The sequence below is a fragment of the Rana temporaria genome, chromosome 2 (assembly GCF_905171775.1).
Source record: "Rana temporaria chromosome 2, aRanTem1.1, whole genome shotgun sequence".
In the NCBI taxonomy this organism is placed as follows: domain Eukaryota; kingdom Metazoa; phylum Chordata; class Amphibia; order Anura; family Ranidae; genus Rana; species Rana temporaria.
The window spans coordinates 42,294,758-42,319,433 of NC_053490.1; the positions used below are offsets into that span (position 1 = coordinate 42,294,758).

Consider the following 24,676-nt stretch of genomic DNA (forward strand, 5'->3'; position numbering starts at 1 on the left):
GATCAGGAGGAAGAGAGCGGTCCTGTGAGCCTCATTCAGGAAGGTAAATATGTGCACAATGATTAATAACATTTCAACAACAAAATGTAGATATAAAAATGGACAACATATAAAGCGCACCTGTCAGATTGTAGAACCATAATATGGTATTGATGCTAGAAGTATACAGGTAGTGCATAATTATTAGGCAAGTTGTATTTTTTGAGGATTCATTTTATTATTGAACAACAACCATGTTCTCAATGAACCCCAAAAACTCATTAATATCAAAGCTGAATTTTTTTGGAAGTAGTTTTTAGTTTGTTTTTAGTGTTAGTTATTTTCGGGGGATATCTGTGTGTGCAGGTGACTACTATTACTGTGCAGAATTATTAGGCAACTTAACCAAAAAATAAATAGATAGCCATTTCAATGATTTATTTTTAACAGTGAAACCAATATAACATCTCAACATTCACAAATACACATTTCTGACATTTAAAAACAAAACAAAAACAAATCAGTGACCAATATAGCCACCTTTCTTTGCAAGGACACTCAAAAGCCTGACATCCATGGATTCTGTCAGTGTTTTGATCTGTTCACCATCAACATTGCGTGCAGCAGCAACCACAGCCTGCCAGACACTGTTCAGAGAGGTGTACTGTTTTCCCTCCTTGTAAATCCCACATTTGATGATGGACCACAGGTTCTCAATGGGGTTCAGATCAGGTGAACAAGGAGGCCATGTCATTACTTTTTTTTATTTAATACCCTTTCTTGCCAGCCACGCTGTGGAGTACTTTGACACGTGTGATGGAGCATTGTCCTGCATGAAAATCATGTTTTTCTTGAAGGATGGTGACTTTTTCCTGTACCACTGCTTGAAGAAGGTCTCTTCCATAATCTGGCAGTAGGACTGGGAGTTGAGCTTGACTCCATCCTCAATCCGAAAAGGCCCCACAAGCTCATCTTTGATGATACCAGCCCAAACCAGTACTCCACCACCACCTTGCTGGCGTCTGAGTTGGACTGGAGCTCCCTGCCCTTTACCAATCCAGCCACGGGCTCTTCCATCTGGCCCATCAAGACTCACTCTCATTTCAGCAGTCCATAAAACCTTAGAAAAATCTTTCTTGAGATATTTATTGGCACAGTCTTGACGTTGCAGCTTGTGTGTCTTGTTCAGTGGTCATCGTCTTTCAGCCTTTCTTACCTTGGCCATGTCTCTGGGTATTGCACACCTTGTGCTTTTGGGCACCCCAGTGATGTTGCAGCTCTGAAATATGGCCAATCTTGTGGCAAGTGGCATCTTGGCAGCTGCACGCTTAACTTTTCTCAGTTCATGGGCAGTTATTTTGCACCTTTGTTTTTCCACACGCTTCTTTTGTTTGATGATCACGCTTCAGAAGCTTTGCAACTTTAAGAGTGCTGCATCCCTCTGCTAGATATCTCTCTATTTTGGACTTTTCAGAGTCTGTCAAATCCTTCTTTTGGCCAATTTTGCCAAAGAAAAGGAAATTGACTAATAATTATGCACACCTGATATAGAGTGTTGATGTCATTAGACCACACACCTTCTCATTACAGAGATGTACATTACCTAATATGCCTAATCTGTAGTAGGCTTTCGAGCCTATACAGCTTGGAGTAAGACAACATGCATAAAGAGGATGATGTGGTCCAAATACTCATTTGCCTAATAATTCTGCACTCCCGGGATGTGTTAGACACATAACAAGTGTATACACATGATAATGATTGATTAATAAGCAAAAAAAAATATTTATTTATTTGGTAACGTTATTTGAAATCCAAATGTTTTTTTATTATATCCTAAAAGCATCAAGAGATCTGAGGAGGCAAAATATACTCATCGAAAAGACGCACCAGAAGATCCTTCAGAACCAGCGGAAGATGAGCTACCTCACCCAACAAAATGCTCTGCTAGAGCAGCAGCTATCGGGTCAGATTGCGGAAATGCACCGCATTCAGAAACGGATTGAGAGCTATATTTAAATTTATTTTTGTATTAAAAAAACTTATTTTTTGGAAATGTTTCATTTCTTTTTGAGATAGAGTTGTAGGTTTTTCAACACATCTAACTTCACATCAAACAAATCAACATCAACACATTTAACTTCATAATAAGCAAAAACATTTTATACTATTATTTTATTTAACATTAACCTAGGACAAACTAAAGCACACGACACAGACACGACGAACACAAAATAAACTGTTGAAAAATGAACATAACAAAAGCAACAATATATATATATATACAAAGAGAGAGAGAGGGAGAGCAAGAAAGAGAGAGAATGCAGATGAGCTCTTGCAGTCAGCCCAATGGTTGCAGTATAAATGCCGCAAAACAGGGTTTAACATAAGGTTCATTGTTATAGTTACACTTGCTGTTTAGATCCGGTCTGGTAGTCCGGTCTGGTAGCTTGTAGCGGAGGCTGTTGGTGGATCCGCTGTGCCAGAAAGGTCATGAAGCTTTACTCAGCATGGAGGCAGCAGCAGGAGTATTAAAATATAATATAACTAGACAATGCATTTCCTGAGGAAAATGCGAGTGGGAATGCTGAATAGCTTAATTGGTGAGCCCCTTGCCAAAGACATTCACCATAACCACTACACTATCTTTAGGACACACAGCTTCTTTCTCTATCTGCAAAGTATAGAGTATGCTGACTTCCTGGTCGCCCCTCCCCCCTCAATAGGTTTCCCCTCCCCCCCAGGTCAGTGAGGAGGAATATTGCACTGAGGTCAGGAAAGTTATTTATGGAAAGAAATAACATTACAAACGCTTTTAATTCACAGATCTAATACATGATTTAAGCCTCCAAACAAAGCTTAATAAATCCTCAAACGTACATGCAATTGATACAACGACTACACCGTTTGAAATACACGGCCCTTGTAAACGCATCGATATGAAATTTATGTAGATAAACTTAAAAATGTGGCCATGTCTGCGATTTAGAAAAGAGCGTCTTTGTGAGTTCTGCAGCAACATTTTTTAGATAATTTCACATGAGAGTCTATGAGACATAATTTCTGGCTGTTGCTCCAATAATTAAAACTAAAATACGTATCGCAGAATTGGTCACATTGCCATAAACCAGACAAGCATAGCTACGTTTTGATATAAAAATTGTGTATGAAAAGTAGATCTTGTGGGCGTGAGACCAATTTGTTTCCCCTTTTTGTAAAGATATTTTTAATTACAAAGATCTCCAATGTTAAGGTCACATGACAGACTCTAAATCCCCTCCATAGGATTACATTATAACCTATTGCATTTTTGTGAAAAATTCGCAAAACGTAAATTGCGTTTTCACCAAAAAATTGTAAACGATAACGATCTGAAAAGTCATAGCCGGATAGCTAATATTTTGTGACCGCTTTAAAGGTTTTTCAGTGTCTGTAAGTGAAAGTATGAAGTAGCTGAAACTTTTGGCATGGCATGTGAATTCAAAGGGGAAAAGGATGTTCTCATTGACTTCAATGTTTAAAAAAAGGGTCTAAAAGCTTAAAATTTATAAAAGTGTAAAAAGTAGAAAAAAACTTGAAGAAGTCCCATCATTAGCTGAACGAGACGAACATTTTTACAGTTGAATGGTCTCAATAGCTGAAAGTATGCGGAAGTTACGCAGAACCAAAAAACGTAAGGAATAATAAGATTACTAAATTTACGGATATCAATACTGGAAATGTTTATTAAAGCATTCACACTAATTAAGATTAATACATTTACGGGTATCCATACTAGGAATGCTTATTAAAGCATTCCCACTAAGTATCACACAGGCATGATTTACAAGCAGTAGTGGTAATAGTAATACATAGCATAAAAACACTTGGGGAATACTTTACAGCATCAGTAGTGGTCATAGTAGTCAATAGTGTACCAAAAAATTGGGACACAGGTGTCTTGACTGAGCTGTAATAGTAGTAGTAGACATTGACAATACAGTGTCAAATCACTCGGGCAAGAGGTGCCATGATGAACAGCAGTCTTAATAAGAGTATATAGGGTGTGAAATAACTGATGACATAGGTGTCTTGACTGGGCAGCAGAAGCAGCAGTAGTAGTATTAACAGTAGTAGTTGATACAGAGTCATATCACATGGGCAGGAGGTGCCATGATGAACAGCAGTAGGAATAGGAGTATATAGAGTGTCAAATAACTGCTGACATAGGTGTCTTGACTGGGCAGCAGCAGCAGAAGCAGAAGCAGCAGTAGTAGTATTAACAGTAGTAGTTGATACAGAGTCATATCACATGGGCAGGAGGTGCCATGATGAACAGCAGTAGGAATAGGAGTATATAGAGTGTCAAATAACTGCTGACATAGGTGTATTGACTGGGCAGCAGCAGCAGAAGCAGCAGTAGTATTAACAGTAGTAGTTGATACAGAGTCATATCACATGGGCAGGAGGTGCCATGATGAACAGCAGTAGGAATAGGAGTATATAGAGTGTCAAATAACTGCTGACATAGGTGTCTTGACTGGGCAGCAGCAGCAGAAGCAGCAGTAGTATTAACAGTAGTAGTTGATACAGAGTCATATCACATGGGCAGGAGGTGCCATGATGAACAGCAGTAGGAATAGGAGTATATAGAGTGTCAAATAACTGCTGACATAGGTGTATTGACTGGGCAGCAGCAGCAGAAGCAGCAGTAGTATTAACAGTAGTAGTTGATACAGAGTCATATCACATGGGCAGGAGGTGCCATGATGAACAGCAGTAGGAATAGGAGTATATAGAGTGTCAAATAACTGCTGACATAGGTGTCTTGACTGGGCAGCAGCAGCAGAAGCAGCAGTAGTATTAACAGTAGTAGTTGATACAGAGTCATATCACATGGGCAGGAGGTGCCATGATGAACAGCAGTAGGAATAGGAGTATATAGAGTGTCAAATAACTGCTGACATAGGTGTCTTGACTGGGCAGCAGCAGCAGAAGCAGCAGTAGTATTAACAGTAGTAGTTGATACAGAGTCATATCACATGGGCAGGAGGTGCCATCATGAACAGCAGTAGGAATAGGAGTATATAGAGTGTCAAATAACTGCTGACATAGGTGTCTTGACTGGGCAGCAGCAGCAGCAGAAGCAGCAGCAGTAGTATTAACAGTAGTAGTTGATACAGAGTCATATCACATGGGCAGGAGGTGCCATGATGAACAGCAGTAGGAATAGGAGTATATAGAGTGTCAAATAACTGCTGACATAGGTGTCTTGACTGGGCAGCAGCAGCAGAAGCAGCAGTAGTATTAACAGTAGTAGTTGATACAGCGTCATATCACATGGGCAGGAGGTGCCATCATGAACAGCAGTAGGAATAGGAGTATATAGAGTGTCAAATAACTGCTGACATAGGTGTCTTGACTGGGCAGCAGCAGCAGCAGAAGCAGCAGCAGTAGTATTAACAGTAGTAGTTGATACAGAGTCATATCACATGGGCAGGAGGTGCCATGATGAACAGCAGTAGGAATAGGAGTATATAGAGTGTCAAATAACTGCTGACATAGGTGTCTTGACTGGGCAGCAGCAGCAGAAGCAGCAGTAGTATTAACAGTAGTAGTTGATACAGAGTCATATCACATGGGCAGGAGGTGCCATCATGAACAGCAGTAGGAATAGGAGTATATAGAGTGTCAAATAACTGCTGACATAGGTGTCTTGACTGGGCAGCAGCAGCAGCAGAAGCAGCAGCAGTAGTATTAACAGTAGTAGTTGATACAGAGTCATATCACATGGGCAGGAGGTGCCATGATGAACAGCAGTAGGAATAGGAGTATATAGAGTGTCAAATAACTGCTGACATAGGTGTCTTGACTGGGCAGCAGCAGCAGAAGCAGCAGTAGTATTAACAGTAGTAGTTGATACAGAGTCATATCACATGGGCAGGAGGTGCCATCATGAACAGCAGTAGGAATAGGAGTATATAGAGTGTCAAATAACTGCTGACATAGGTGTCTTGACTGGGCAGCAGCAGCAGCAGAAGCAGCAGCAGTAGTATTAACAGTAGTAGTTGATACAGAGTCATATCACATGGGCAGGAGGTGCCATGATGAACAGCAGTAGGAATAGGAGTATATAGAGTGTCAAATAACTGCTGACATAGGTGTCTTGACTGGGCAGCAGCAGCAGAAGCAGCAGTAGTATTAACAGTAGTAGTTGATACAGAGTCATATCACATGGGCAGGAGGTGCCATCATGAACAGCAGTAGGAATAGGAGTATATAGAGTGTCAAATAACTGCTGACATAGGTGTCTTGACTGGGCAGCAGCAGCAGCAGAAGCAGCAGCAGTAGTATTAACAGTAGTAGTTGATACAGAGTCATATCACATGGGCAGGAGGTGCCATGATGAACAGCAGTAGGAATAGGAGTATATAGAGTGTCAAATAACTGCTGACATAGGTGTCTTGACTGGGCAGCAGCAGCAGAAGCAGAAGCAGCAGTAGTAGTATTAACAGTAGTAGTTGATACAGAGTCATATCACATGGGCAGGAGGTGCCATGATGAACAGCAGTAGGAATAGGAGTATATAGAGTGTCAAATAACTGCTGACATAGGTGTCTTGACTGGGCAGCAGCAGCAGAAGCAGAAGCAGCAGTAGTATTATTAACAGTAGTAGTTGATACAGAGTCATATCACATGGGCAGGAGGTGCCATGATGAACAGCAGTAGGAATAAGAGTATATAGAGTGTTAAACAACTGCTGACATAGGTGTATTGACTGGGCGGCAGCAGCAGCTGAAGCAGCAGTAGTAGTATTAACAGTAGTAGTTGATACAGAGTCATATCACATGGGCAGGAGTTGCCATGATGTACAGCAGTCTTAATAAGAGTATATAGGGTGTGAAATAACTGCTGACATAATTGTCTTGACTGATCCAAAGGAGTCATGGGAGAAAATCATGTGGTCAGATGAGACTATAATATAATTTTTTGATCATAATTTCACTAACCGTGTTCGGAGGAAGAATAATGATGAGTACCATGCCAAGAACGCCATCCCTAATGTGAAGCATGGGGGTGGTAGCATCATGCTTTGGTGGTGTTTTTCTGCACATGGGACAGGGTGACTGCACTGTATTAAGGAGAGGATGACCGGGGCCATGTATTGCAAGATTTTGGGCAACAACCTCCTTCCCTGAGTTAGAGCTTTTAAGATGGGTCGAGGCTGGGTCTTCCAACATGAGAATGACCCAAAGCACACAGCCAGGATAACCAAGGATTGGCTCTGTAAGGAGCATATCAAGGTTCTGGCGTGGCCTAGCCAGTCTCCAGACCTAAACCCAATAGAGAATCTTTGGAGGGAGCTCAAACTCCGTGTTTCTCAGCGATAGCCCAGAAACATGACTGATGTAGAGAAGATCTGTGTGGAGGAGTGGGCCAAAATCCCTCCTCCAGTGTGTGCAAAGTTGGTGTAAAACTACAAGAAATGTTTGACCGCTGTAATTGCAAAGAAAGCCTACTGTACCAAATATTAACATTGATTTTCTCTGATGTTGAAATAGTTATATTCAGCACTGTAAATACATCAGGTCCGGGGCTTCATCAGGGAATGCATGGCAAGGGACCCTTCAGCGCCCTGAACCGACGACGGGTGCCAGAAAGTCACCGCCGATCCAGGACTCATTCATCTTTATGAATGTGAGTCTGTCCACGGAGTCTGTGGACAGACGGGTCCTCTTGTCCGTGACCACCCCACCTGCCGCGCTGAATGTCCGCTCAGATAGTACGCTGGAGGGGGGGCAAGACAATAACTCCAGCGCATACTGAGCGAGCTCGCGGCAGGTGTCCAATCTGGCAACCCAGTACTCCATGGGGTCGTCGGTGCTCATACTGTCAGAAGCACCGACGGACGCCATGTAGTCTGCCACCATGTGGGCCAGCCGCTGGTGGTGACTGCTGCTGCTGCTGCTGGTGGTGGTACTGGGTCGCTCGGTTTGAAAGAACATCCTCATCTCTTCCATTAGGTCCCCTGCTCGGCTGCAGCTGGGTGCAGCCACCTGCTGGGTGAGATGAGGGGGGACAACTGGAGGCCGGGGAGTTGCCTGCTCCAACCGTCTGACAATGGCTGCCTGCAGTTCCTCCATCCGGTGCTGCCTCCGGCTGGCTGGGATGAACTGCTCCAGTTTCCCCTTGCACCTGGGATCCAAAAGGGTGGCCATCCAGAAATCATCCCTCGTCTTGATGGTCTTAACCCGGGGGTCCCTCCTGAGGCATCTCAGCATGTGGGCAGCCATGGGGAAGAGCACAGCCCGCTGTGACTCCTCAATGCTGGCCAGGTGAATGAGGTGCGACTCTTCATCCCTGAGGCGCTGCTGGTCAAACTCAGACATGCCCAACCCCCGGACTATCGGTGCCCCCAACACCGGCTCTCCCTCCTGACCAGGCCCTGACTCCGGGACGACACCAGCAACCACCTCCTCCTCCTCTTCATCATCATCCTCCTCCTCCTCCTCCTCCTCCTGGTCCTGGCCCTGGTCTCGGTGGAGCACTGCTGACTCCTCCTGCTCCACCAAGGCACTCTCCCCAGCCTCGAGCAGGCGATCTAGTGTCCTCTCCAGCATGAACAGTATTGGCAGCACGCTATTGAGGCCAATTTGCTCACTGCTGACCATCTTGGTCGCCTGCTCGAAGGAGGACAACACTTGGCAGACCTGGTTTATCTGCCCCCACTCCGCACAGGCGATGAAAGGGAGTTGTGGTGAAGCCCTCTGAGTGCCTAGTTCCATCAGGTACTCCCTCACCGCCCTTTGCTGCTCCCACAACCTCTTCAGCATGTGGAGGGTGGAGTTCCACCGCGTCACACTGTCCACAATCAGCCTGTGAAGGGGCAGATTGTACTTCCGCTGCAATTTGGACAGGGACGCGGTAGCGGTTGGGGAGCGCCTGAAGTGGCTGGCAATCCTACGCGCCTTTGCCACAATGTCACTCAACCCTGGATAAGTGCGCAGGAACTTCTGCACCACCAGGTTGAGGACATGTGCCAGACAGGGCACGTGCGTCAGACTGCCAGCATGGAGGGCGGCGAGTAGGTTGCTGCCGTTATCGCAGACAACCATACCTGGCTGGAGCCTTCGGGGTGTCAGCCACTTCTGGACCTGAGCTTGAAGTGCTTTCAGCACTTCTTCTGCAGTGTGTCTCCGGTCCCCTAAACTAACAAGCTGGAGCACGGCCTGACAGCGCACGTGCCCCACACTTGAGTAGCTACGGGGGCGCTTGCTGGGAGGCTCAGCAGCTGCGGAGACAGTGGCTTGAGGGAGACCAGCAGTTCTCCCCTGGACACCCCGGGGCGGCACCACAAGATCGGTTGCCGACGATCCCTCACCGACGCCTCGGAGGGAAACCCAATGGGCCGTGAAGCTGATGTAGCGTCCCTGCCCATGCCTGCTGGTCCAGCCATCCATTGTCAGATGAACCCTGTCGCTGACAGCGTGATCCAGCGACAGGGTTACATTCTGCACAATGTGCTGGTGTAGGGCAGGGACACCAGTCCTGGCAAAGAAATGGCGGCTGGGGACACGCCATTGGGGTTGGGCCTGCTCCAACATCTGCCTGAAGGGGTTGCTGTCAACTATGTTGAAGGGCAGCAGATGTTGGGCAATAACCCTTGCCAGGAGCCCATTGAGGGAACGCACACGTCGGTCTCCAGGGGGGAAGGGAGTGGTGCGGTCAAAGGCGTCTGAAATCGACGCCTGGCGCCGGACGGCAGTGCGGGACACAGACGTGGAGGGTGCTGTGGAAGTAGAGGTCTGGCTGCCGGTACCAGTACCTCTACTAGAGGGAGCGGGGGGGCATGACCTGCTGGAAACAGATGAAGATGTGGCAGGGGCTGCTGTACCCTGCTCACTTGTGGTGGTGGCGCTGCTACCACCACCACGCTTCATCTCGTCATACAACGCCCGGTGGTTTATCCTCAGGTGCTGGTTCAGGGCTGTGGTACCCACCCGAGCCAAACACTTCCCTCTCTTCACCCTCACTTTACAAATCCGGCAGATGGCCACGGTAGGGTTGTCTGCCACCAGGGTAAAGTAATTCCAGACAGGTGACTTCAGCACCGCCCTCCTGTCAGATGGGGTGACGCTTACTTGCACCTGCTGGGATTCGGTGCGCACAGGTGGAGCTGCCTGCTGCTGCTGCTGCTGCTGCTGCTCCTCCTCCTGACACCTCCTGCTGCCATCACCAGTGGAGACCCTGACGATGGTCTCCCTGGTGGTGACCTGGCGCACCGTTTCACCAGGGTGCCTACCTTCCCCGTCGTCACTGACGTAGTGAGCCGACGCGTCAGATGGCAACCATGATGGGTCACCCTCTTCGCCCCCAGAGATGTCAGACCAAGGGCTGAGATGTGTTGGTCTGAGGGAACCACGTGACATGGAGCCTCTAGCCTGGCTCCGCTGTCCCCTCACCCACGCCTGGGTCTGACTAGGTGCTGCTGTTTCCTGCACCAAAACAGCAGCACCAGTTTGAAGGGATGTCTCTGGGATACTGCCAGCAGGTATCCCATCCTCCTCATCCATCCCTTCAAAAAGGTCCTGACCATCAGGACAGAGCTGGAGGTCTGCCTGATGCATGGCCTCCCCCAAGAGATCCCTATCACTGTCGCTGTCGAACAGTAAGATGCTGGACTCTTGGGGGCTGGGGGGGGGTAGTACAGGCAACGGTGTAATGGTGGTACTACTGTGAGTCGGGACCGACGACTCAGTGGCACTGCTGTGCCCCATGTAGTCCACCACTACTTGAGCCTGAGATGGCAATATCGGGCGGCTGCCCGATGGGAAGAACTCCCGGATCAGGCGTACTCCCCTTGCACCCGATCCTCTACCACTAGTAGGGGCACGAGAGGTACCCCGTGCTGGCAGCGATCCAGCACTGGGAGTAACTCCCCTACCCCTGCTGCCACGGCCACGGATGCCGCTCATTATTGCTGATATGTGTGTGGGGGGGGTAAACTTTATTGGGGGGGGAAAATGTGAACAAAATGTGTTTTTGTGTTTTTTTTACAAGACAGGCACGCAGACAAAGACGTACACAGACAGCTACTAAACTATAAGAAAAGTAGTACACCAGACAAGGACTACAAAATTAAAGAAAAAAAAAAAAAGCACTAAACAAACACTAACTTTTTTTTTTTTTTTTTTTTTTTAAACACAAAACACAGACACTAAACACACACTAAGCTAAGCTAGATGAAATAAATGTACACTAACAGTGTGTACACTTACTACACAAAATTTAACTAAACTGAACACAAAACTTAGCTTTTATAAAAGCTCTTTAGGGAAAACTAAACAAAATTTGAACTGAGATGCCTATCAAATATCACTGAACAGCGAACCTGCAAGATCTAACAGTAACACAAGATGAACAAAACTTAGCTTTTAGAAAAGCTCTTTTATAAAGCTCAGCAAAATGTGTTCTGAAATCTCTTGCAAATATAACTGAACAGGGAGGATTGCAGGATCAAACAGTAACACAAATGAAAAAAACAGCACAAAACAGCACAAAACGTAGCTTTGAAAAAAGCTCTTGGGTCTATTGCTTTGAAAAAAGCAGTTGATATACTGGAAAAGATCCACTGGAATCACTAAATAGCAATGCTGGTGATGATCTAAATCAATCAAGAACAAAGACACAGGAAACCAGGAACACAGAAACAGCCTCCACACTCTATAGCCAGCTTCTGAATCTGCAATGAAATGGTGCTGGGAGTGAGCTTATATAATGTCCATGCAGGCAGGTTCCTATTGGTTGCTAACCTGTGACGAGTGTGGAAGGAGAACTCTGATTGGCTCTGATGCAAAAGGGCGGAGCAAATAATCGCGCAATATTCCTATTGCCGAATATTCGCATTGCGAATATTCGGCAATATAAAATGATCGCTTCAGCTACTCGGCCCAATGGCTCTAATCATACCAGCAATGCTTTCAGACGTCTATGGAGATCACTAGGATGTGATCTGTTTTAAAAATGAAACTGTAAAAATCGCTCTGATGCGGAAGATCGGGGCGAGGAAAATAATCGCGCGATATTGCGTTTGCCGAATAATCGCATTGCGATCTTTCTGGAAAATTCAATGAACGCTTCAGCTACTCGGCCCAGGGTCTCTAATGATACCAGCAATGCTTTTAGACGTCGATGGAGATATCTAGGATGTGATCTGATTAAAAAAAAAAATTGTAAAAAATCGAATATTCGGAATTGCGAATATTCACCGCGAATTTCGAAATATAGCGCGATTTCTCGAATATGCTATATTCGAGTCGAATATTCGCAATGCGAATATTCGTGAGCAACACTAGTGATGATGGGTCCTGTTCTGCCACGACTCTTAAAACCACTCAGTCCCCACTGACACACCCAGTTAGAGGTGGCGAACCACTCACACCTGGATAACATAAGCATTAGTAAGACACAGATGTATAATAATGCCCAGAAATTAGGCCAAAGACTACCAGATGATAAGTTAAGTACTGTAAGTGTATTATTTTAAAGCAGGTAACCACTTCAAAGTTGCAGAACTAATAAAGTGAACACTGGTCTATAACAGAAATAAAAAAAAAGTTGGTTAGTTATAAAATAAATGGATATACTGCAGCATTGTTAGTCCAAGCTTAAAGGGGTTGTGAAGGATTTTTTTTTTCCCTAAATAGCTTCCTTTACCTTAGTGCAGTCCTATTTCACTTACCTCATCCTTCCATTTTGCTTTTAAATGTCCTTATTTCTTCTGAGAAATCCTCACTTCCTGTTCTTCTGTCTGTAACTCACCACCGTAATGCGAGGCTTTCTTCCTGGTGTGGAGAAAGCCTCTTGAGGGGGGAGGGGCGAGCAGGAGTGTCAGGACGCCCACTAACACACAGCTCCTTTCTCTATCTGCAAAGTAGAGAGTGTCCTGACTTACCTGTTTGCCCCCTCCCCCCTCAAGAGGCTTTCTCCACCCCAGGAAGAAAGCCTTGCATTATGGTGGTGAGTTACAGACAGAAGAACAGGAAGTGAGGATTTCTCAGAAGAAATAAGGACATTTAAAAGCAAAATGGAAGGATGAGGTAAGTGAAGGAGGACTGCACTAAGGTAAAAGAAGCTATTTAGGGGGGGAAAAAAATTCCTTTACAACCCCTTTAAACTATTTATGAGCAGAGTCAGACCCAATTAACTCAATGGTAATGTTCTTGAGTGCACTTTATGGGGATACCCCAGATATAGGTATCAGCAAGTGTTCCTGAGCAGGGTACCCTGCAAGGTAAGTACAAAGCATGCCTACTGTCTTAATGTTATTGTTGGCCTGCTTGCGGTGGGGCCCTTCTATGGATGGTGCACACAGATCTGTATCTTTAAGTGTCTGGGGAGAATAATTACAGGGCTACAGCGTAACGAGTGGTCTATGTGAACTGGGTGTGGTAAGGGGTTAAGTGTTGTATCTCCTCTCACACTCCAGCAGATGACAGGTCTGAGTTCACACGCTTGGCGGTTAACAGTTCCAGCCATCAAGTTCCGGAAGCTCACTTAGCTCAGGTTCACCTACGTGGTTCAGCATCCAACTCTGGGTCACACATGTGGAGTCTCCATCAAGCTCTGGCAGTAGGCCCGTTCTCCCTCCAATGCAGGCCAAGAGGCCCAGGCAGCAAATTCCCTCTGTGTGACCCTCCCTCCTGTACAGCTGTGGGAAGTCCTGCTGCAGACCCTCTTAGCACAGATTTCCTTTCCTGCAAATGACCCTCAGCGTGTCTCCTTTACCCAGGAAAAGCAGCCCCTGTCTCTTCTCTGTGTAATGCCTTAAATCAAGCAAATTCATTTTACATGTATAGCTTAAACAATATTAATATAATATACATTCCTTTTAGACAATATCTGACATTTAAATCAAGTAGGCTATTTTAGAATACATTTTGGCTTCTTCAAAGTTTTAAAACTCAAGAGCATTATACATAGGCCATTGATGTATTTCCAACTGTTCTGCATTAGAAGATTTCAGACCCAAAATGCTTTCTTTGATGAATGAGGAGCCAAAGGTTAAGCATCTCCATTCATACAGATGGTCATTTTCGAAGAGCTCCTAAATAGAGTTACTGACATCATAGTTTTTTGTTTTGTTAAGTGCATAAGAAGAATGGGAAGAATTGTAAAGAGAATTTCCTGACACAAAGTCGATATGTATATACAATATTATTAGGTCAATAGGTATATACTGTATTATTTCGCCTTACGTTCTTAACAATTTTAAATAGTTTTAAAAAAACTTTTAATAGAAGAATAACTGATGAACATGCCACAAAGGTCCTTGTTCAGATACTATCCTGTTATAGGGTGACAACACTCTGTCCCTATCTTCCAAATGAGCTCCTGGCTTGTCACATTGGATACTACCTGGGTTGTCACATTGAAGACTACCTGGATTGTCACATTAAAGACTACATGGATTGTCTCAGAGACTACCTGGATTATCACATTGAAGACTACCTGGATTCTCACGTTAGACACTGCCTGGATTGAGTCAGAGTCTACCTGTATTGTCACATTGGAGATTACCTGGATTGTCTCATTGGAGACTACAAGTAGCCCTTTCAACACACAGTAGGCACAGTCCATTGTTGTCACCATCAGGAAATGCTCCCAGAGAAATGATATGCAGGTGTTGCTGGAGTGTATGTACAGTGCCTTGCAAAAGTATTCACCCCCTTGTCTTTTTACCTATTTTGTGAAATTACAGCCTTTAGTTCAATTTTTTTTTAATCTGAATTATATGTGATGGTGCAGAACACAATAGTCTAAGTTGGTGAAGTAAAATTAGAAAAATATATACATGAAACTATTTTTCAGAAATAAAAAAAACGGATAATTGGCATGTGTGTATGTATTCACCCACTTTGGTATGAAGCCCATAAAAAGCTCCGGTGCAACCAATTATCTTCAGAAGTCACATAATTAGTGAAATTATGTCCACCTGTGTGTAATATAAGTGTCACATGATCTGTCATTACAAATACACACCTGTTTGAAAGGACCCAGAGGCTGCAACACCTAAGCAAGAGGCACCACTAACCAAACTCTGCCATGAAGACCAAGGAATTCTCCAAACAAGTAAGGGACAATGTTGTTGAGGAGTACAAGTCAGGGTTAGGTTATAAAAGAATACCATCCCCACAGTGAAACATTGTGGTGGCAGCATCATGCTGTGGGATATTTTTCAGCAGTCAGGACTGGGAAACTGGTCAGAGTTGACGGAAAGATGGATGAACTCTGTGTGTGATTTGGGGCTAGGACGGAGGTTCACCTTCCAGCAGGACAATGACCCCAAACACACTGCTTAAGCAACACTTGCGTGGTTGCAGGTGTTTCAGGTGTTAAACCAGTTTAGTGACGCTTTAATGATGACAGAATCTTAAAAATAAAGGGCATGAAAATTTTTGATTCACATGAAGAATCGCTTTTATGCAAATCTGTCTGATTAGACTGTATCCAGCCAATCGCAATTTATGAATTGTAAGAGCATCTGGAGACTGTACAAATCTTTATGCAGATATTCAGGTATGGGTAGGGGAGAAGCTATAACTGATACATTGGTTTTCTCCTACTCTCTTGTACCCTAAGTATGCTCCCCACCTGTTTATATCCTTCTCACCTTTTTGCGTTCTACCCCCCCCCCCCACACCTTCTTTATTATTATTTATTTTCAGTGTCTCTCCACAAATGGTATAGACTCGGCAGTGTTTCAGCATAACCTCTGGAGTTTCGGGTTGTGCACCTCTCCCAGAGTGTTTACCAAGATACTAATATCCGCTCTGGCTCCCCTGCGGGAGAGGGGCTTAAGAATATATCACTATGACATCCTACTCCTAGCAAGCAATCCGAGTCAGCTGGTATTTCACCGGGAAATTCTTCTACAGACGCTAAGAGAGCTAGGGTGGCTGATAAACTCGGACAAGAGTCAACTAGCGCCAACGCAGCAAATGATCTACAGTAGGTGTTTGTGATATTGTGCTTTTAGCACGACAGCGTCGCGCTGATACTCGGCGACAGGGTGCCGAGATCTCGCCGACATCTCACACTCACTGGAATAGTGACAGCACATCCCAGCAAGCGCGTCATAGAAGCGACGGGAGATCCGACTTGGATTCCCGCCAATTCTACACGTGTGCGGCGTTTGTTATGAATCCTGAAGGGGAAGTCCCCGCCGGATTTTAAATAAAAATCCGGCATGGGTCCCCCCTCAGGAGCATACCGGGCCCTTAGGTCTGTTATGGGTTGTAAGGAGAGCCCCCCTACGCCGGAAAAAACGGCGTAGGGGGTCCCCCTACAATCCATACCAGACCCGTATCCAAAGCACGCTACCCGGCCAGCCAGGAAGGGAGTGGGGACGAGCGAGCGCCCCCCCCCCTCCTGAGCCGTACCAGGCTGCATGCCCTCAACATGGGGGGGTTGGGTGCTCTGGGGCAGGGGGGCGCACTGCGGCCCCCCCACCTCAGAGCACCCTGTCCCCATGTTGATGAGGACAGGGCCCCTTCCCGACAACCCTGGCCGTTGGTTGTCGGGGTATGCGGGCGGGAGGCTTATCGGAATCTGGGAGCCCCCTTTAATAAGGGGGCCCCCAGATACCGGCCCCCCACCCTAAGTGAATGAGTATGGGGTACATCGTACCCCTACCCATTCACCTGCAAGAAAAGTGGTAAAAACACAAATAAACCACACAGTGTATTAAAATATTTTATTTTTCTGCTCCGGAGGCCGCCCCCTGTCTTCTTTATTAGCTCTTTTACCAGGGGGGGCTTCTTCTTTGACGTCTTCGGGTGGGTGGGGGCCGCCGTCTGGTTCTCTTCCACCGCCGGGGGGGGGGTGGCTTTTAAAAAAGCCCCCACCCCCCCGGCGGGTTTCCTCCGGCGTCTTCGGCGGGGCTCTTCTTCTTCCGCTATCCCGACGGGTCTTCTCAACTCTCCGGGGTTCTCCTTCTGTCTTCGCCGCTCTCCGTTGTTGACTCGGCGCACCCCGGTTCTTCGTCTCGCTGTCCGGTGTCTTCTTCCGTGATGTACGTCTTCTCCTTCCGTGCTGTGATGAGTTCTTCTTCCGTGCTGTGACGTCATGTTCTTCACTTCTCTCCTTCTCCCGATGTTGCCACGCCGGTCCTCCTCGCTGAAATGACGGATGCGCGCCTTGCATCGGACCTATATAGGCCTCACAGTCCCATCATGCTCTGTACCTACCCATGTGATACCTACCCACGTGGTAGGTATCACATGGGTAGGTACAGAGCATGATGGGACTGTGAGGCCTATATAGGTCCGATGCAAGGCGCGCATCCGTCATTTCAGCGAGGAGGACCGGCGTGGCAACATCGGGAGAAGGAGAGAAGTGAAGAACATGACGTCACAGCACGGAAGAAGAACTCATCACAGCACGGAAGGAGAAGACGTACATCACGGAAGAAGACACCGGACAGCGAGACGAAGAACCGGGGTGCGCCGAGTCAACAACGGAGAGCGGCGAAGACAGAAGGAGAACCCCGGAGAGTTGAGAAGACCCGTCGGGATAGCGGAAGAAGAAGAGCCCCGCCGAAGACGCCGGAGGAAACCCGCCGGGGGGGTGGGGGCTTTTTTAAAAGCCACCCCCCCCCGGCGGTGGAAGAGAACCAGACGGCGGCCCCCACCCACCCGAAGACGTCAAAGAAGAAGCCCCCCCTGGTAAAAGAGCTAATAAAGAAGACAGGGGGCGGCCTCCGGAGCAGAAAAATAAAATATTTTAATACACTGTGTGGTTTATTTGTGTTTTTACCACTTTTCTTGCAGGTGAATGGGTAGGGGTACGATGTACCCCATACTCATTCACTTAGGGTGGGGGGCCGGTATCTGGGGGCCCCCTTATTAAAGGGGGCTCCCAGATTCCGATAAGCCTCCCGCCCGCATACCCCGACAACCAACGGCCAGGGTTGTCGGGAAGGGGCCCTGTCCTCATCAACATGGGGACAGGGTGCTCTGAGGTGGGGGGGCCGCAGTGCGCCCCCCTGCCCCAGAGCACCCAACCCCCCCATGTTGAGGGCATGCAGCCTGGTACGGCTCAGGAGGGGGGGGGGCGCTCGCTCGTCCCCACTCCCTTCCTGGCTGGCCGGGTAGCGTGCTTTGGATACGGGTCTGGTATGGATTGTAGGGGGACCCCCTACGCCGTTTTTTCCGGCGTAGGGGGGCTCTCCTTACAACCCATAACAGACCTAAGGGCCCGGTATGCTCCTGAGGGGGGACCCATGCCGGATTTTTATTTAAAATCCGGCGGGGACTTCCCCTTCAGGATTCATAACAAACGCCGCACACGTGTAGAATTGGCGGGAATCCAAGTCGGATCTCCCGTCGCTTCTATGACGGCTCTGTATCCATCGCGGCAAGCCAGCTCGGCGCTGGCTCCCGCGATGGGGCTCGTAGGTGCTCAATCTCGCTGAGAAAGAGAGCGAGATTGACACAAAATCGGGTTCACCTACTGTACCTGGGTGCCATGTTCGACACTCGGGGGGGCGGTGTCACTACCACCACCGAAGGCAGAGATTGTCATCCAGAGAATGATCGAGGCCATCCGGAGCCCGTTTCTGACGGCCTCACAATGTCTGAGCCTCATTGGCATAATGTCCTCCTGCATACCCATGGTCCCTTGGGCCCAGTGGGACTTGAGGTATTTCCAAATCGGTTTCTTGGCGCAGTGGAAGAAACAGCGACTATCGCAGACGATCCTGTTGACGGGAGTAATGAGCAGAAGTCTTCACTGGTGGACAGTTCCAGTGAATCTCTCCAAGCCTCGTCACCTAGGCTCACTTCCTTGGATCACAATTACCTCCGATGCCAGCGGGCAGGGCTGGGGAGCCCATTGCGGGGAAACCAGAATACAGGGGAGATGGTCATGTTCCACGCAGGGAGTGGTATCCAACATCTTAGAGATGAGGGCAGCCTTTCTGGCTCTGACTGCCTTGGCACCCCAAACCAGAGGCCAGAGAATACTTCTACGCCTGGACAACAGGGCAGCTGTTGGTTATCTGCAGAGGCAGGCAGGCACTCGCAGCAGGTCACTCCTCAAGGAGGTAGAGCCGATCATGCTCTGGGCAGAAGAGGACCTCCTGGATCTCCGAGCGATGTATCTGCCGGGCAGGTTGAACACGGAAGCAGACACGTTGTCCATAAACTTCCTGGACAACAGTGGGTTCTCCACCCCGCATATTCCATCAGATTGCCAGCATTTGGGATCCCCCTCAGGTAGATCTATTCGCCTCCCCGAAGAATGCCAAGCTGGACAGATTCTTCTCTCGGCTACCGCATCTGCAAGCCGAAACAGTGGATGTCCTGTCATGCCCCTGGAGGTTCACCATGGCATATGCCTCCCCCCGGTCAATAATATTCAAGTTCCTCCTGAGGCTCCTCAGGGAGTCAGTCCAGGTAGTGGCGGTACTTCCCTATTGGCCGAGGAGACCCTGATTCCCGCTAGCCATGCGTCTCAGTGTGGGCCCTCCAATCAAGATCACTCCTTTCCCTCAACTTCTGTCGCAGGGCAGTCTAGTTCATCCAAACCCTCAGAAGTTGAATCTTTGAATCTGGAAGTTGAGAGGCGAAGGCTCGAGTCCCTAGGGTGTTCCCCGGAAGTTATAACAACCCTTCTAAAGGCCAGGTAGCCGGCAACTAATGCCATATATTTAAGAATCTGGGACATGTTTCTGTCATTTGCTTCCAGAAACAGATTTGATCCAATCCTTCCCACTACAAGCCATGTTTTAGGATTCCTCCAGACAGGACTTGATCTGGGTCTTGGTCTAAGCTCCCTCAAAGTGCAGGTAGCAGCAATCTCTGCCGCAACAAATAAGAAATGGGCAGAGGATCCTTTAGTAATCACTTTCCTCAGAGGCGTATTGAAGATTCGTCCACCCATCAGACGATCCTTTCCTAAGTGGGATCTGTCCCTGGTCCTCAAAGTTCTATCTGTCCATCCCTTTGCTCCAGTGGAACAAGTAGCAATATGGAACCTAACATTAAAGACGGCTTTCCTGTTAGCCATTACATCTGGCAGAAGGATTTCAGAACTCCACTCTTTAGGAATAGGTGACGACCACATCTCCTTCCCTGATAGAGTGGAACTTTGTTCCCTTCGGGGGTTCACATTTGAAGGTCGCTACTCCAAGCCACCTGTCGGAAACCCTGGGCTCTACCAGTATTTACAGACACAGATTCAGAGTCTTGTCACGAGCCAGAGTGCTCAGTGCCTACTTAGAAGCCACCGGTCCCTTCAGGAACTCTGAGAGACATTTTTTTTATCGTAACTTTCGGTAAATACAGGGGCAATGAAGCTTCCATCAGAACTCTGGCATCTTGGATTATAAAGTTAATACAGAAGGCCTACAGGGTGAAGAATATGGAGCCTCCATCCTGAGTGAATGCTAATTATACGAGGGCAGTCTCAGCTTCCTGGGCAGCAAGGGATGTTTCGCTGGAGACGGTATGCAGGGCCGCCACCTGGTCTTCGCATCACACGTTCCTTAGACACTACCATATTGACCCAGGAGCTCTCACGACGGTTGAGTTTGGAAGAAGGGCAGGTCAGGCTGCTATGTCCTCTTCTAATTAAACACTTATTGTTAAGCATTATCCCACGCGTGTCAGCTAGTTATTTATCACAGGTATGCTGCCATGGAGGCACCAGGAAAACGGAAAATTGTATCATACTTACCAGTATTTTTCCTTTCCTGGTGCCTATCCATGGCAGCATATGCTCCCACCCTCGGTATTCTATATTACGGAGAATGTTGGGGGAGGGACTACGCCTTTAATTTATGCTATTCACTAGTCCTGAAGGAGGAGTCGAGGCGGAGCTCTATCACATGTATGCTGCCATGGATAGGTACCAGGAAAGGAAAATTACTGGTAAGTATGATACAATTTTCAGTTTTTTTCAAAATTGTCACTCTTTTTTTTGTTTATAGTGCAAAAAATAAAAGCCGCAGAGATGATCAAATACCACCAAAAGAAAGCTCTATTTGTGGGAAAAAAAGGACGTAAATTGACGTAGTGCCGAATCGCAAAAAATGGCCCGGTCATTGGGCAGCCAATTGTTCCGGGGCTGAAGTGGTTAAGAAATAACTGTACTATAAGATGCAATGTTTATTATTAACTTCTGTAAAACTTGTTACAGTGCTTTGTTTTCCTCTTTATGTGAATTTATAAAAAATTCTGGACATAATTGAAAATGTCAGTTTCACTTTTTCTATAATATGGAAGAAATTATGTGTGTAATAAATTCAGCATCTCCCATTTTTGTTTGTAACTTTATAAACAGTGTTAAAATTGAAATCATTTAAAAAATACATTTAATCTGTTTTTTTTTTCAGTAAAACTGAACCAAGTATGCAATCAGTCTAGACACTGGTTACACATGCATTTCATTACAGTATTTATTGTCTCAATGCAATTAAATTTATGATTAAAAAAATCGCCTTAATTTTGCTGAAGTGTCTGCATACTAATTAATTGTGAGAGTAACATTTCCAGGTATTTATTACCTCCCCTCCACCCGCCTTCACTGGCAATCTTCATCTGCTTTTAGTCTCCAAGGACATCTTTGTTCAGTCATCATCCAGAGCTACTTCATGGACTGTATGCTGGATCAGAATTGACATCATCATGTGAAACTTGTTCTCTGTGTTCAAAAAACGTCTGACACAGAGCAGCCTCTCAACCTGTTAATTTATTGCAGTATGTCCACTGGGGAAGAGGAGACTGAAGGTATGCTTGACTGTTCACATTTCCTTGCCATTTCCTGTAATGCCAAGCACCTATATTGTCTGTGTGCTTTTCTTTCTTCAACCACTTCCCGCCCGGCCCTATAGCAGAATGACAGCCGGGCGGTGGTTCTGTTATCCTGACTGGACATCATATGATGTCTTTTAGGATAACATGCCAGTACATGCCCACAGGGGCGCGCAGTGTGGCGATCAGTGGTGCTGTGTGCCACTCTGACACACCGCATCTCCGATCGTGGTAAGAAGCCTTTGACGGAGGCTCCTTACCACATGATCAGCTGTGACCAATCACAGCTGATCACACCATGGAAGTGCCGGTAAATGGCTTTCCTCAGTTCGCGCTGACAGGAAGAGCTGATCGGCGGCTCTCCCTGTCAGAGGGGGGTCTGCACTGATCAGCACATTGATTATCAGCACAGCCCCTATGAGAAGTGCCCATTAGGTGCCAATTGGTGCCCATAAGCTGCCAGTCTGTGCCCCATCAGTAACGCCTGTCAATGCTCATCAAAGTGCCAATAAGTGCCCATAAATGTGCCAAACAGTGCCTCATCAGTAATGCCTGTCAGTGCCCTTCAGATGCCAATCAGTAATGCCTGTCAGTAGCTCCTTATCAGTGCTGCCTATCCAGTGTCATCTATCAGTTCCCATTAGTGCCACCTATCAGTGCCCACCAGTGCCGCCTATAAGTGCCCATCAATTCTGCATATCAGTGCCTCCTCATCAGTGCCTCCTCATCAGTGCCACCTTATCAGTACCCATTAGTGCAGCCTCATCAGTGCCCATCAATGAAGGAGAAAACAACATTTTATAACAGAAACTAAGAAAAACATTGGTCTTTTTTTAGTTTGTTTAGCAAAAATAAAAACCACAGAGGCGATCAAATACCACCAAAAGAAAGCTCTATTTCCTGGCCAGTCCTCCCATCAGCACATTATGGGTTAATCCCCTCCTCCGGTCCACCAGTACCACCTTCTTTTAGCTAATAAGTAGGGGGCCCCTCCTCCCAGTCCTTGTTCCTTTTTTTTGGTCGGACGATCAGACCACCTAAGACTCTTCCAGACAATCAAGCTACGAATGAAGAGGAAGAAAGAAAACCCCCCTACCGAACCATCCCCACCCAGGTTCAGCCTCTCCTCGCGTTGGAAGGTCCAGAAGTAATAAAGGTATGCCCCTTTATGACACTGGACGCTCAGGTGCATGAGCTGCGGGCGTTTTTAGCTTATAGGAAGCTTACTGTGATCATAGAGGCTGTGGTGTGTCTCCTGTCCTCTGCTAGGACATGCTGGCTCCTTCTCCTTACTCAGATCTGAGCTCCGTAGGAGCGCGCCGCCCTTCCTTCCTCCACTTTATGTTAGTTGGCGGTGACCTCACAGGGGGGGCGGGGCCGGGGGCGTGCCCAAATCGGCTTTAAAAGACTCTCCAGGACAGGAGGCTCAGTGCGGTCTGCCACTGTCTGGGAGAGGAAGCACTAGGTAAGCCTCCAGCTGAGGAGGATTGTGTGAGATTGTGTCAGCGCTGCACTATGCTTTCATGTCCTCATTGTTCATTTTTGCTTTGAAGTAGCTGTAATTCTGCTGTGATCTCCACACTTCCTGGTTGCCTGTTTCCTTATAACCATGGTGCTGGGAGCTTTTCACGATGGTCTAAGCTGTCATTACTGTGTGTCTAAAACTCCTCAGAACCAATCAGATTCATTTTAAAAACAAAACACTGCCCTGGATTTGTTTGTTTTTGTTCTGTGATTCTTCCCGACTCACCTCTCACCCGGAACTTCATGTATGTACCTTTAAAACCGAAAGTGAAACTAGAGGCACATTGTGTGATTGAATTTAATCTATTCTTAATCATTTTTAAAAGGAATCAGTTAACTGTTATGTCTCTATACCCTGTAAACAGTCATTTCAGCAAAAAAATAATAATAATAATAAAATAAAATAAATAAATAAATAAAATAAAATTAGGTATCAATTGCTACACCGCCTGATGTGCGTATCCTGCTTCTTTACACAGCATGAGCTCACCACAGCCTCAGGATGCACCAAAGTCACCGGACAGGTAGGAGGGGTCAACGGGGGCCACAACGTAAAAGAGTGCAATACCAAGAGCTAAAGATAATGTTTCTTGGTTGTCTTTTTAGGAGCAGAAGCCCTAAGATAAGACAGGAACGGAGAAAAAAGTCCCGCCACCGTTCAAAATCTCCGCAAGCGTCTGGCTCTCGGGCAACGCATAAGTCCCATTCTAGTCCAGCACGCAAATCCAGTCACTCTGCGACTGTAGCAGAGCCAAATGCATCAAGACCCCGCCCAGACGATGGTCTTTGTTGGGCATGTTCGGCACCATCCGAACCTGGCAAACTTCTATGCACCGGCTGCATTAAGGACGTGGCTACAGGTGGCAGAGGGTATTCTGTCAGCCGCAGCCACCAAAACACCTAGAAGATCTAAAGTTAGTAGCGCCAATCAATCAGTGGGCGATGAATCACCTGCCCGGGAGACGCTATCACTAGGCTCATCGGACTCTGAAGAGCCCTCAGAATATTTATTTGATTTTCAATATATTGAATCATTTGTCACAGCCGTGAGAGACACCATTGACTGGGGGCTCCATAGCTCAGGGGTTAGAGCACTGGTCTTGTAAACCAGGGGTCGCAAGTTCAGATCTCGCTGGGGCCTCCACCAGAAGCAGACCTTTGGGACTCCCCATTGGGCATAGATGTGGCCTTACAGCGCCTGGCCCGACAGGTCGCATTGCCATTGCAAGACCCAATGGACAGACGTGCAGACACAGACCTAAAAAAGGTCTACTCAGCTGCAGGTGCAGCGTGCCGCCCGGCTATTGCCCTAACCTCAGTCTCCAGAGCACTCAAGGTCTGGACCACGAGAACCCAAGCAGCCCTAAAAGCAGATACAG

General features: G+C 46.9%; 1 non-coding gene across 1 annotated transcript; it reads left to right on the forward strand.

Annotated features, from left to right (window-relative positions):
- The first annotated feature begins 24,365 nt into the window (after positions 1-24,365).
- TRNAT-UGU lies at positions 24,366-24,438 on the forward strand. Its single transcript has one exon. It is a non-coding gene; the product is annotated as a tRNA-Thr (tRNA).
- The last annotated feature ends 238 nt before the right edge of the window (positions 24,439-24,676 follow it).